Consider the following 13059-nt stretch of genomic DNA (forward strand, 5'->3'; position numbering starts at 1 on the left):
CGTCTGGCACCAGAAGGCTCTTGAACAGCTTCTACCCCCAAGCCATAAGACTGCTGAACAGTTCATCAAATGGCTACCCGGACTATTTACCTTGACCCCCTTTTTTTACTGACACTATTGCACTGGCTCTATGCACACTCACTGGACTCTACCCATACGCTCACACACATAGACACACTTTCACACTCTTCAAACATGCTGCTGCTACACTGTTTATTATCTATCCTGAATGCCTAGTCACTTCTACCCCCACCTACAAGTACATATTACCTAAATTACCTCAACTACCTTGTACCCCTGCACATTGACTTGGTACCTGTACTTCCGGTATATAGCCTCGTTATTGTTATTTATTTTTTATTTCACCTTTATTTAACTAGGCAAGTCAGTTAAGAACAAATTCTTATTTATAATGACCTCCTACCCCAGCCAAACCCTAACCCGGACGACGCTGGGCCAATTGTGTGCCGCCCTATGGGACTCCCGATCACGGCTGGTTGTGATACAGCCTGGAAACGATCCAGAGTCTGTAGTGACGCCTCTAGTACTGAGATGCAGTGCCTTAGACAGATGCGCCACTCGGGAGCCCCGGTATTTTATTCTGTTACTATTTCATTTTTTATTCTTTTTTTTACTCTGCATTTTTAAAGTCTACGCTGGTTGAGCACATGTGATAAATAACATTGTGATGTGATTGGATTTGACTTACCGTTGTCCTATTTTAGGATAGCCTGGTTTACTCCACGACTGTCGGTGCATCGAGAACCCAGCATTCTTACTGACGTGGTGATGTCATATTAGTACACGACAGATGGTTCCTCTCGAGTCCTGCATAATGTCCCTCAGGGGTCCATCTGCACACTTTGCACTATGTAAATGAGTAGCCTATGCGCAATTACGTGCAGCATATGCATTGTGAGCACGTTGAACTAACCACAACAAAGGTTGTTAAAGCTGCATTAAGTTAATGGACAGTGCTGGGCAGAGCTGTGTTGTTTGCCAAAGTCCCATCAATTCACGAAAGTGTCTGATATTGCATTCGTTTGTGGGAAAAGTGTATTTTTATTGTCTTAGCGAAAGCACAGCTGGCCTAGAGAATGGTTGTATTCTGTTTTAAAATGAGCTAGAATTGAATAGAAAAACGCAATTGTTAACACAATTTGGAAAACATGTCTCTGTATATCTTTTTGAGGGGTATGGAATGCATTTACAGTATTTCATTCTATTCTACCAATTGCCAAGTGGCACACAGTAACAGTTGATGAAAAGGCCAAGCCTAATAGTTGTAATATGCACTGTTGATATTTCATTATATTTACTCGTCAAAGCTCCCAGAGCTATTATAGTTTGAAAAAAAAAAATGTTGATGGGTGGATCAGAATTTATGATATTGTTTTGTGTGTCACATGTTCTACTGGGAAGGACACTGTTTTGTCATGACTGTCAATTACGACGTTGCCAACCTATCACCTTCACACTAAAAAATTATATAAATGAAGGGAAGTATCAAACCGCATAGTTTTCTTTATCTTATCGTTGGACAGGAAGTGAAATCCTGTGGGTGAGCCTGTGAGAATGAAATACAATTGTCTGTCCTTGGTTGGAACGTCAGCACAAGAACTGTTCGTCGGGAGCTTCGTGAAATGGGTTTCCATGGCCGAGCAGCCACACACAGCTTAAGATTACCATGCGCAATGCCAAGCGTCGGTTGGAGTTATCTAAAGCTCTCCGCCATTGGACTCTGGAGCAGTGGAAACGCGCTCTCTGGAGGGATGAATCACGCTTCACCATCTGGCAATAGAGATGAATCTGGGTTTGGCAGATGCCAGGAGAATGCTACCTGCCCAAATGCATAGTGCCAACTGTAAAGTTTGGTGGAGGAGGAATAATGGTCTGGGGCTGTTTTTCATGGTTCGGACTAGGACCCCCTAGGGAAATCTTAACACTACAGAATACAGTGGAATTCTGGACGATTCTGTGCTTCCAACTTTGTGGCAACAGTTTGAGGAAGGCCCTTTTCTGTTTCAGCATGACAATGCCCCCGTGCACAAAGCGATGTCCGTACATAAATGGTTTGTCGAGATCGGTGTAGAAGAACTTGACTGGCCTGCACAGAGCCCTGACCTCAACCCCATCGAACAACTTTGGGATGAATTGGAACGCCGACTGCGAGCCAGACCTAATCGCCTAACATCAGTGCCCAACCTCACTAATGATCTTGTGGCTGAATGGAAGCAAGACCACACAGCAATGTTCCAACATCTAGTCGAAAGCCTTCCCAGAAGAGTGGAAGCATCAAAGGGTGGACCAACTCCATATTAATGCCCATGATATTGGAATGAGATGTTTGACGAGCACGTGTCTCCATACTTTTGGCCATGTAGTGTAACTGTTAACCTGGAATCCACACTGAATATGTCTCAGTGCAGATTCAAGGTTACATAGCTGTAATGTTGTACAAATCCTTGATCTGATACTAGACACGTCAACTAATGGCCAGCAGATGGCACCACATGACAGGTTAAAAACAAACCTGCAACGTCTATTGTCTGAAATGCTCTGCCCTTCATGTACTGTGGCTTATTCTGTAGTTAAATGTATATCTCAAGGCTTTGAAATGAATGAAATTGATTCGGCAAACGGAAATACAGGAAATGGAAATACACAAGGGACAACAAAAAAAACGTAACTTTTTCTTTGGATGTTTACAACATGCAGTTATATCCTCACATGTTTGTATCGTGTGGTCATGAATGATATTCTGAGCAAATTGTCCCACTGTAATTTATAGAACAAAACAAATGCAGACTGGTAATCTTTTTAGGGATCTCTATCGTTTACATTTTATTTTGAGATAAAATGACAAAGTAATGGTGAAGAGAGAAAATACAACTTTACTAGAAAATTTACATGGACAATACAGTCAAAAAATGTATTAAAATAAGTAAAAGACATAATATATAATACAGGAAGAGCAATATCTTAGATTGTTTACATGGAGTAGCACAACGAGTTCCACCGTAGTGAGGTATTTCATTGTAAGATTCATGTTATTTACATTAGTACATTCTACTAGACAGAGTAACGCACACAAACAAAGGCCTCACTATGAACTTATTAGAAAGCTGTTAGTAATGATATTGGTTGATCATATTTTAGTAACAGCACTCCACACCAATCCATCATCTTTACCCAGCCTCCTCTTATTGGCTGTTTCCGCTAGGTTTCGCCAACCTGACATTGTAGGTGATCATGTGGAAGTAGACCCAGGCATAGAGCTTCCTCTGGGCGTGGTTGAAGTCCACCATGCTGTTGTAACGGTAGTGGTTCTTGAAGGGCACCGCCATGCCTCGGCACTGGCCGGGGGCCGTGTCGAACACGTGGTTGACTGTGGTGTCTGGGGCCGTGTCGCTGGCCACTTTCAAGGCCCAACCGCTGATCATGAAGGTGTTAGCCACTGTGTTCTTCCTGATGTTGGTCTCCCAACTCCTCTTCACCTCCAGGCTCTCAGGGTCCAGCTGGGATGCCACGATGGCTCCCTTGGCCTTGCTGGGGCTGTAGATGGCCCACGGGCACTGTTAGTTTACCGCCAGGTCGATGTCTGTGTAGACGCCCCAAGAGTAGGTGTGCTGGCCGTGAAAGCCGGCGTGGGGGAGCTCCAGACGTCCTGCCAGGCTCTCGAAAGGCAGGTCGTAGCGGTGCAGGGTGCGGCGGTGTCTGCGCTGGTAGTAGAGGGAGTCGCGGTACAGGGTTGCCCCAGTGCTCTCCACGGGCAGCACCAGCACATTCATGGGGAAGCCCTTGGCGAACTGCTCCATGTCTTCGTGTGCAAACAGCTGGCGGACGTCCTTGCCCACCGTGTCGATGCGCCACACCGTCTTATTGCTGTATTGAGCGGGGGGAGGGGGGCTCAGGGTCCTGCAGCCACACCCCATACTTCCCTGTGACGCTATCAGCCTTCCGGTGCAGGACAGGCTCTCCCACAGACACCAGCTCACCACAGCCTGGAGAAACAGACAGAGGGTATTTACATTAATTTCAATCTTTGTCTCCACAAGAGAACTATGCCAAGTACATTGGAAATTGTGCTTTGTGAAATACACAGTACATTTCACAAAGCTATCTTTATCTCTGAAAGGAGTTTTGGATTGTGAGAGGTGATATGCATCTATATAGTTTGGTGTGTAGTGACTCTAAGAAGCCACCAGGAGGATATAGATAGATAGAGGGAGTCTGGGTGGTACAGCTGTAGAGTGGTAATAACAGGACATATCTGTGTGGTTCTGCCCAGCTTCTTGAATGAGACGTGATGCTGGGACCTCGGTCACCTCGGCCTTATCTCCTGATAGGGGGCATAGTCAGGGTCTGACAGAGGGGGAGAGGGAGGGAGATGAAACACAGTTTTATTTAGTGTTTAATCTGGTTGCTGAAGTCATAAACTCAAATCATAAACATACGGTATTGATAAACCTAAAACACATTCAAAGGTGACACGCTGACAACATGAACACCTCTTATTAGATGCCTCAGTCATTTGACCTGCAGCACGGGCACGGTCCCCAAAAGGATCACAGAAACTTAAACTGACATGCAACATGCATGAGTGACAGGGCTGTAAAAGGATCTTCTGTGTCGTTAATACCACTCTTCTAATGCAACGAAGCACGCCTAACAGAAACTGGCCTCGGCAGGGTTGTCCACGGTGAAGGTGTACTGGCAGCGCCCGGTGTGGTCGTTTGAGCGTCGCAGAGAGACTCTGTCCCGGCCATGGGTAGACAGCACCAGGCAGGACAGACACAAGGCTACCACATTCTGGGGGAGCCACATTCTGGGGGACAGTCTCTTTATTTCTCACTTTGCTTAGTGATGATCTTTCTTTTGTTGAAAAATGACGTTTACATGACCAAGGCCCTTCTCCCCCAATTGCTCAGTTTGGCTGGGGGGGCAGCTCTAGGAACTCTAGAAATTTCTTCCATTTAATGTTTTCTTGGGGATCCTTTTCTTTGTACTCTTCCCCAGATCTGTGACTCAACACAATGCTGTCTCTGAGCTCTACGGACAATTCCTTCGACATAATGGCTTGGTTTTTGCTCTGACATGCACTGTCAGCTGTGGGACCTTCTATAGACAGGTGTGTGCCTTTCCAAATCATGTCCAAGCAATTGAATTTAACAGAGATGGACTCCAATCAAGTTGTAGAAACATCTCAATCAATCAATTAATCAAATGTATTTATAAACCCCTTCTTACATCAGCTGATGTCACAAAGTGCTATACAGAAACTCAGCCTAAAACCCCAAACAGCAAGCAATGCAGATGTGGAAGCACGGTGGCTAGGAATAACTCCCTAGAAAGGTCAGAACCTAGGAAGAAACCTAGAGAGGAACCAGACTATGAGGGGTGGCCAGTCCTCTTCTGGCTGTGCCGGGTGGAGATTATAACAGAACATGGCCAAGATGTTAAAATGTTCATAAATGACCAGCAGGGTCAAATAATAATAGTCACAGTGGTTGTCAAAGATGCAACAGGTCAGCACCTCAGGAGTAAATGCCAGTTGGATTTTCATAGCCGACCATTCAGAGTTTCTCTACCACTCCTGCTGTCTCTAGAGAGTTGAAAACAGCAGGTCTGGGACAGGTAGCCCGTCCGGTGAACAGGTCAGGGTTCCATAGCCGCAGGCAGAACAGTTGAAACTGGAGCAGCAGCATGGCCAGGTGGACTGGGGACAGCAAGGAGTCATCAGGCCAGGTAGTCCTGAGGCATGGTCCTAGGGCTCAGGTTCTCATAGAGAGAGAATTAGAGGGTGCATACTTAAATTCACACAGGACACTGGATAAGACAGGAGAAATACTCCAGATATAACAGACTGACCCTAGCCCCCTGACACATAAACTACTGCAGCATAAATCCTGGAGGCTGAGACAGGAGGGCTCAAGGATGATAAATGGAAACAGGATCTACCTGAGCTCAATTTCGTGTCTCATAATAAAGGGTCTGGATACTTATGTAAATAAGGTATTTCAGATATTTATTTGTAATAAATGTACAAAAAAATATTTAAAACTTGTTTTTACTTCGTCATTATGGGGTATTGTATGTAGAATGATGAGGGCAATGTTTTATTTAAACCATTTTAGAATAAGGCTGTAACGTAATAAAATGTGGGAAAAGTCAAGGGGTCTGAATACTTTCTGAATGCACTGTACGAAGTATTTGCAAAATAGCTAAAAAAGTAGTAAGTAGTTGCTAATGAGCTAAAATGCTGAAGTTGTACGTAATGAGATTCGAAACACGCAACTTTCGTGTTCCGACCCAACCACCCTCCTTTAGTTTTTGCCTTAAATAACCTTCTGTTTTATGTAACCGCCAAACATAACATAGGCTATCATACTAATTTGAGTGTTCCATATTTCCGTTTACTATGTTACACCTCTTCTATGAGACCAGGCTAGACACACACACACACACACACACACACACACACACACACACACACACACAAAATCTGCATGGCAGATTTTCTAGGAGAATTATGGACAGCAAGATCAGATGGAGTGAAGACCAGTGCCTTCAGAAGGTATACACAACCCTTGCCTTTTTCCACATTTTGTTACAGCCTGAATTTGAAATGGATTAAATTAAGATGTTTTGTCACTGATCTACACACAATAGCCCATAACGTCGACGTGAAATTATGTTTTAGAAATGTTTGCATATTAATGAAAAATGTAGAGCTGAAATGTCTTGAGCCAATAAGTATTCAACCCTTCTGTTATGGCAAGTAAGTACAGGAGTAAAAATGTGCTTAACAAGTCATAATACATTGCATGGACTCAACTTGTATGCAATAATAGTGTTTAACATGATTTTTAAATGACTACCCATCTCTGTACCCACACATACAATTATCTGTAAGGTCACTAAGTCGAGCAGTGCATTTCAAACACAGACTCAATGTCACACCCTGACCTTAATGTTATTTGTTTCCTGTGTCTGTTTGTGCCACATGGGACTGTTTCGTTTCCAGTTCACTTTGTTATTTTGTATTTGTGTTCATGTTCAGTTTCCCCTATTAAAACATGGACACCTACCACGCTGCATATTGGTCCTATCCTTGTTTCACCTCTTCAGAGGAAGAGGAGGAAATCTGCCGTGACACTCAACCCTCATAGACCAGGGAGGTTTTCCTATGATTTGCATATAAGGGCACCTACAGGTAGATGGGCAAAAAAAAGAAGCAGACATAGAATCTCCCTTCGAGCATGGTGAAGTTATGAATTACACTTTGGCTGGTGTATCAATACACCCAGTCACTACAAAGATACAGGTGCCCTTCCTAATTCAGTTGCTGTAGAGGAAGGAAACCGCTCAAGGATTTCACCATGAAGCAAATGGTGATTTTAGAATAGTTACAGAGTTTAATGGCTGTGATCGGACATAACAGTATGGATCGACAACATTGTAGTTACTCCACAATACTAACATAAATGACAGAGTGAAAAGAAGGAAGCCTGTACTGAAAAAAAATACTGTTTCTAATAAGGCACTAAAATAATATGGCAAAGAAATACACTGGAGTTGCTTACCAAGACCACATTGAATGTTCCTGAGTGGTATTTGGAATATCTGAGTGTTGCCATCCTGTCAACAGACAAACAGACAAGATTAGTTACTGCATTTTTAAAAAAAGTACAGTGACAGCCTAACCACCCCAATTACCCAGATAATCAACTTATCATTGCAAGAAAGTTCATTCCCGAAAGCATGGAAGACTGCCATCGTGACTCCTGTATATAAATCTGGAGACCAGCAGGAAGTGAGCAACTACAGGCCTGTCAGTATACTCCCCGTCATCTCTAAGGTTGCCGAACAAGCTCACAGCACACCTGAACACAGGGTCTGTCCCTCTTCACCCCATGTAGTTTGGGTTTAGGGTGAACCACTCAAAAGAGACAGCATGTTGCTATCTCCTAGAGATGATCAAGGCCAAGCTGGATAAAGGAGGTATGGTAGAGAGTGCCTCAGGGGGTCCAGCTTTGGGGCCCCTGTTAATCAGCCTATACTGTACATCAATAACCATGACCTTCCTTCTGTGTTCCAGGGAGTGGAGATCCAGGTGTATGCTGACGACACAGTGGAACGGGTGTTAAGCAAGTGGCTGCCAAGTTAACATCAGTTATGGGTAATGTTTCACAATGGCTCGATGACTCCTGTCTCGCCCTAAACGTGGGGAAAACAGTGGCCATGTATTTCTCCATCAGTCAAAAGCAGGTTTTCCCCGACATCATCATACATGGCCAACAGATCAAAACGGTCTCAGAATTCAAATACCTCGACATAATCCTCGATCCAACCCTCGACTTCAAGAAAATCCATTCCAGAGTGTTCTTGCCTCTACTCCAAGCAAAATAGCAAGGAAACAAGACTCTAAACCAGTGGGGACCGTAACATCCCCAGACGGTCCACGTCCTTTGCACAATCGGCCTTCTCATTCAAAGCAAGCTAAGAAATGGAATGGCCTCCCCTCTTCTCTGAAAACATGTACCAGCTTCAAAACCTTCTCGACTGAGACGACAAACATTTAGAAATTCCAATCAGTCATGCGCTCATTGATTTTAACCTTAAAAGGCCCTACTGACTTTGAATGCAACGGAAGACACATTAGTACATACACAGGTGGAATTTCAATACGTGCAACAACTGGGCTATGTACAATATACATGGAGTATACAAAACATTAGGAACACCTTCCTAATATTGCATTGCACCCCCTTTTGCCCTCAGAAAAGCCTCAATTTGTCTGGGCATTGACTCTATAAGGTGTCGAAAGCTTTCCACAGTGTCAATTTGGCTGGCTGTCCTTCCGTGTGATGAATCATTCTTAATGCACACAGGAAACAATTGAGTGCGAAAAACCCAGCAGCATGTTCAACTTAATATTTCAGAACCACACACCACAAAAGGACCAAGCGGCGTGGTAATGGGCAGCAGCAGCGAAGTCAGGATTTGTGGACATGGGAGCGAGATCTGGACTGTGTCACTACTTGGGAAGAGATAGACAGGTCGGCGGTCGACCCAGGGAGAGTGCCGGAGCCCGCCTGGGATTCTCTGGAGCAGTGTGAGGAGGGATACCGGCGAATGGAGTCAGCACGGTAGGAAGCCCGAGAGGCAGCCCCAACAATTTATTGGGGGGAGGCCACACAGAGAGTGTGTTGGAGACCTGCGCCAACTTCCTGTGCTTACCGGAGAACGAGAGAGACCGGGCAGGCACCGTGTTATGCTGTGGAGCGCACGGTGTCCACGGTGCGGGTGCATAGCCCGGTGCGGTACATTCCAGCTCCTCGTATCGGCCGGGCTAGAGTGGGCATCGAGCCAGGTGCCAGGAAGCCGGCTCTACGCTTCTGGTCTCCAGTGCGTCTCCTTGGGCCGGCGTACATGGCACCAGCCTTACGCTTGGTGTCCCCGGTTCGCCAGCACAGCCCAGTGTGGGCTATTCCACCTCGCCGCACTGGCAGGGCGACCGGGAGCATTCAACCAGGTAAGGATGGGCAGGCTCAGTGCTCAAGAGCTCCAGTGCGCCTGCATGGTCCGGTCTATCCAGTACCACCTCCACGCACCAGCCCTCCGGTGGCATCCCTCCGCACCAGGCTGTCTCTCCGTCTCATCCCTACGGGTGCTCCCGCCTTTTCAGCGCTGCCAGAGCCTTCCTCCTCACCAGCGCTGCTAGAGTCTCCCGCCTGTCCAGAGCTGCTAAAAGAAAATAATTCAATACTGGTGCACAATTTCTACTTAAAATGTCAAACGGCACTGCATCGCAGTGCTAGCTGTGCCACCAGAGACTCTGGGTTCGAGCCCAGGCTCTGTCGCAGCCGGCCACGACCGGGAGGTCCATGGGGCGACGCACAATCGTCCGGGTTAGGGAGTGTTTGGCCGGTAGGGATATCCTTGTCTCATCGCGCACTAGAGACTCCTGTGGCGGGCCGGGTGCAGTGCGAGCTAACCAGGTCGCGGGGTGTACAGTGTTTCCTCCGACACATTGGTGCGGCTGGCTTTCGGGTTGGATGCGCGCTGTGTTAAGAGGCAGTGCGGCTTGGTTGGGTTGTGTTTCGGAGGACGCATGGCTCTCGACCTTCGTCTTTCCCGAGCCCGTACGGGAGTTGTAGCGATGAGACAAGACAGTAACTACTAACAATTGGATACCACGAAATTGGGAAGAAAAAGGGGGTAAAAAAAAAAAAAAGTCAAGCGGACGCAAAAGTCACTCATTTCGTGGAATGACCCATTCACTGGTATGAAACGTAATGTAGACGGGTAAAGGTTCATTTACATTGTGGAGGTGCTTGACTGGTCTCTGATAAACAGAGTGAGACATACACAGACATTCTTCAGTTACCTCAGTGTTTACTTTGCTACGTGTAGCGTTACATGCATATGAGTACATATGCTATACCATAATATAAGATTGGTGAAAACATAAATGACTCATTACTTTTGATTCATGTTTCTGGGAAAGGTATCCTTCAAGGTTGGTACAGTAGTACTGGGGTGGATACCGGGGGTGTTGTTTTGTTGAGTCCTAATTGAGCCTTCAGGTGGTAGGATTCGATGGTGGGATGGGATGTTTTTAAAGAGCGTCTGCCTTCTGTCTGTTATGACTGTCTGCCAGGTGTGATGATGGCTGATCACACACTATCGCCCTCCTACTGCTACTCTTACTGGAAGTGTTGTTCAGTCACTGACTGTCACTCAGTGCTGACTGCCAGGTGTTTCTGAACATAAGCCTTTCTCTCTCTTTCTCTCTCTGATCCAATGAAACAGTCTGATGTTGATTCAGATATGTTATTTTCGTATCTGACATTTGCTACTGTAAAGGACTACACTACCATGCTGTAATATAATATGCAAATATAATCCCCATTTGTCATCTCTCTCCCTCACTCTCTTTCCCTGTCCATCTGTAATGTCCGTCTGTCTCCGATCACGTAATGTAAATATATAGGGTCAAATCATGGAATTCCAGCTCATAATTCCAGTAATTCCCTCTTCACAAAGAAGCCTTCAGGCACATTGTTCCAGAAGTATAGGTCCTCGGAATACCAATGACCATAATACTGTATATTTAAAAGTCCCAATAAATGCTTTGACTCTTGTTGTGCAACCAAGCACATTCCACTAGCCACACAACTACTGTGTGCGTGTGTGCGTGTGTGCGTGTGTGCGTGTGTGCGTGTGTGTGTGTGTGTGTGTGTGTGTGTTTTATGTCCGTGCGTGTGTACAGTGCGCGCATGGGGAAGGCGTTATGTGCATGTTATGTAAGGGACAACTGTTTTCCTCATCGATGACAGCTTAACAACAGTGAACTCTGGTGAAGCTAATCTAAGAATTAGAGAGTCTGCCATCAAAACAGTGAGGGAGGGGAGAGGGAAGGAGAGAGGGGAGGGAGGGTAGGAGGGAGGGGAGGGAGGGTAGGAGGGAGGGGAGGGGAGGAGGGAGGGAAGGGAGGGAAGAGGGGGGAGGGAAGGGAGGGAAGAGGGAGGGAGGGGAGAGGGTAGGAGGGAGGGAGGGGAGAGGGTAGGAGGGAGGGAGGGGAGAGGGTAGGAGGGGAGAGGAGGGAGGGAGGGGAGAGGGTAGGAGGGGAGAGGAGGGAGGGAGGAGAGAGGGTAGGAGGGGAGAGGAGGGAGGGTAGGGTGGAGGGGAGGGAGGGAGAGAGGGTAGGAGGAAGGAGAGAGGGGAGGGAAGGGGGAGGGAGGAGAGAGAGGAAGGAGAGGGGAGAGGAGGGAGGGGAGAGGAGAGAGGGAGAGGAGAGGGGGAGGAGAGAGGGGATGGAAGAGAGAGAGGGGAGAGAGGGAGGAGAGAGGGTGTGCGTGTGCGTCCCCAAATTAATATAATTGATTTAGAGTTTGTTTTGATATTTCAACCAGCGTTTTGTGATCGCTTTTGGTGTGGGGGGGACAAAATAGTTTTGCGCACAATGGCGTTTGCGGACGCACACGCACACCCGGTTTGGGTATGGTGTTAGCCTTGATGACAGCTTTGCACACTCTTGCCATTCTCTCAACCAGCTTCACCTGGAATGCTTTTCCAACCTTCTTGAAGGAGTTCCCACACATGCTGAGCACTTTTTGGCTGCTTTTCCTTCACTCTGTGGTCCAACTCATCCATACCATCTCAATTGGGTTGAGGTCAGGTGATTATGGAGGCCAGGTCATCTGATGCAGCACTCCATCACACTCCTTCTTGGTCAAATAGCCCTTACACATTCTGGAGATATGTTGGGTCATTGTCCTGTTAAAAAAAAAAGATTGTCCCACTAATCGCAAACCAGATGGGATGGCATATCGCTGCAGAATGCTGTGGTAGCCGTGCTGATTAAGTGTTTCTTGAATTCTAAATAAATCACTGACAGTGTCACCAGCAAAGCACCCCCACACGATCACACCTCCTCCTCCAGGCTTACAGGTCGGAACCAATCCTCCCTTCACCTACTCTGCATCTCACAAAGACACAGCGGTTGGAACCAAAGATCTCAAATTTGGGCTCATCAGACCAAAGGAAAGATTTTCACTGGTCTAATGTCCATTGCTCGTGTTTCTTGGCCCAAACAAGTCTCTTCTTCTTATTGGTGTCCTTTAGTAGTGCTTTCTTTGCAGCAATTCGACCATGAAGGCCTGATTCCCACAGTCTCCTCTGAACAGTTGATGTTGAGATGTGTCTGTTACTTGAACTCTGTGATACATTTATTTGGGCTGTAATCTGATGTGAAGGTAACTCTAATGAATGTATCCTCTGCAGCAGAGGTAACTCTGGGTCTTCCTTTCCTGTGGCGGTCCTCATGAGAGCCAGTTTCATCATAGTTCTTGATGGGTTATTTTGACTGCACTTGAATAAACGTTCAAAGTTATTGAAATTTTTCACATTACCTGACCTTCATGTCTTAAATTAATGATGGACTGTCGTTTCTCTTTGTTTATTTGAGCTGTTCTTGCCATAATATGGACTTGGTCTTTTACCAATTAGGGCTATATTGTGTATACCACCCATACCTTGTCACAACACAAC

At 46.2% G+C, this 13059-nt stretch overlaps 1 pseudogene; it reads right to left on the reverse strand.

The window, feature by feature from the left end:
* Positions 1-3203: 3203 nt before the first annotated feature.
* Positions 3204-4011, reverse strand: LOC109871511 (myocilin-like; annotated as a pseudogene).
* Between the last annotated feature and the right edge of the window lie 9048 nt (positions 4012-13059).

The sequence above is a fragment of the Oncorhynchus kisutch genome, linkage group LG27, assembly GCF_002021735.2.
Source record: "Oncorhynchus kisutch isolate 150728-3 linkage group LG27, Okis_V2, whole genome shotgun sequence".
NCBI classification, from domain to species: Eukaryota; Metazoa; Chordata; class Actinopteri; order Salmoniformes; family Salmonidae; genus Oncorhynchus; species Oncorhynchus kisutch.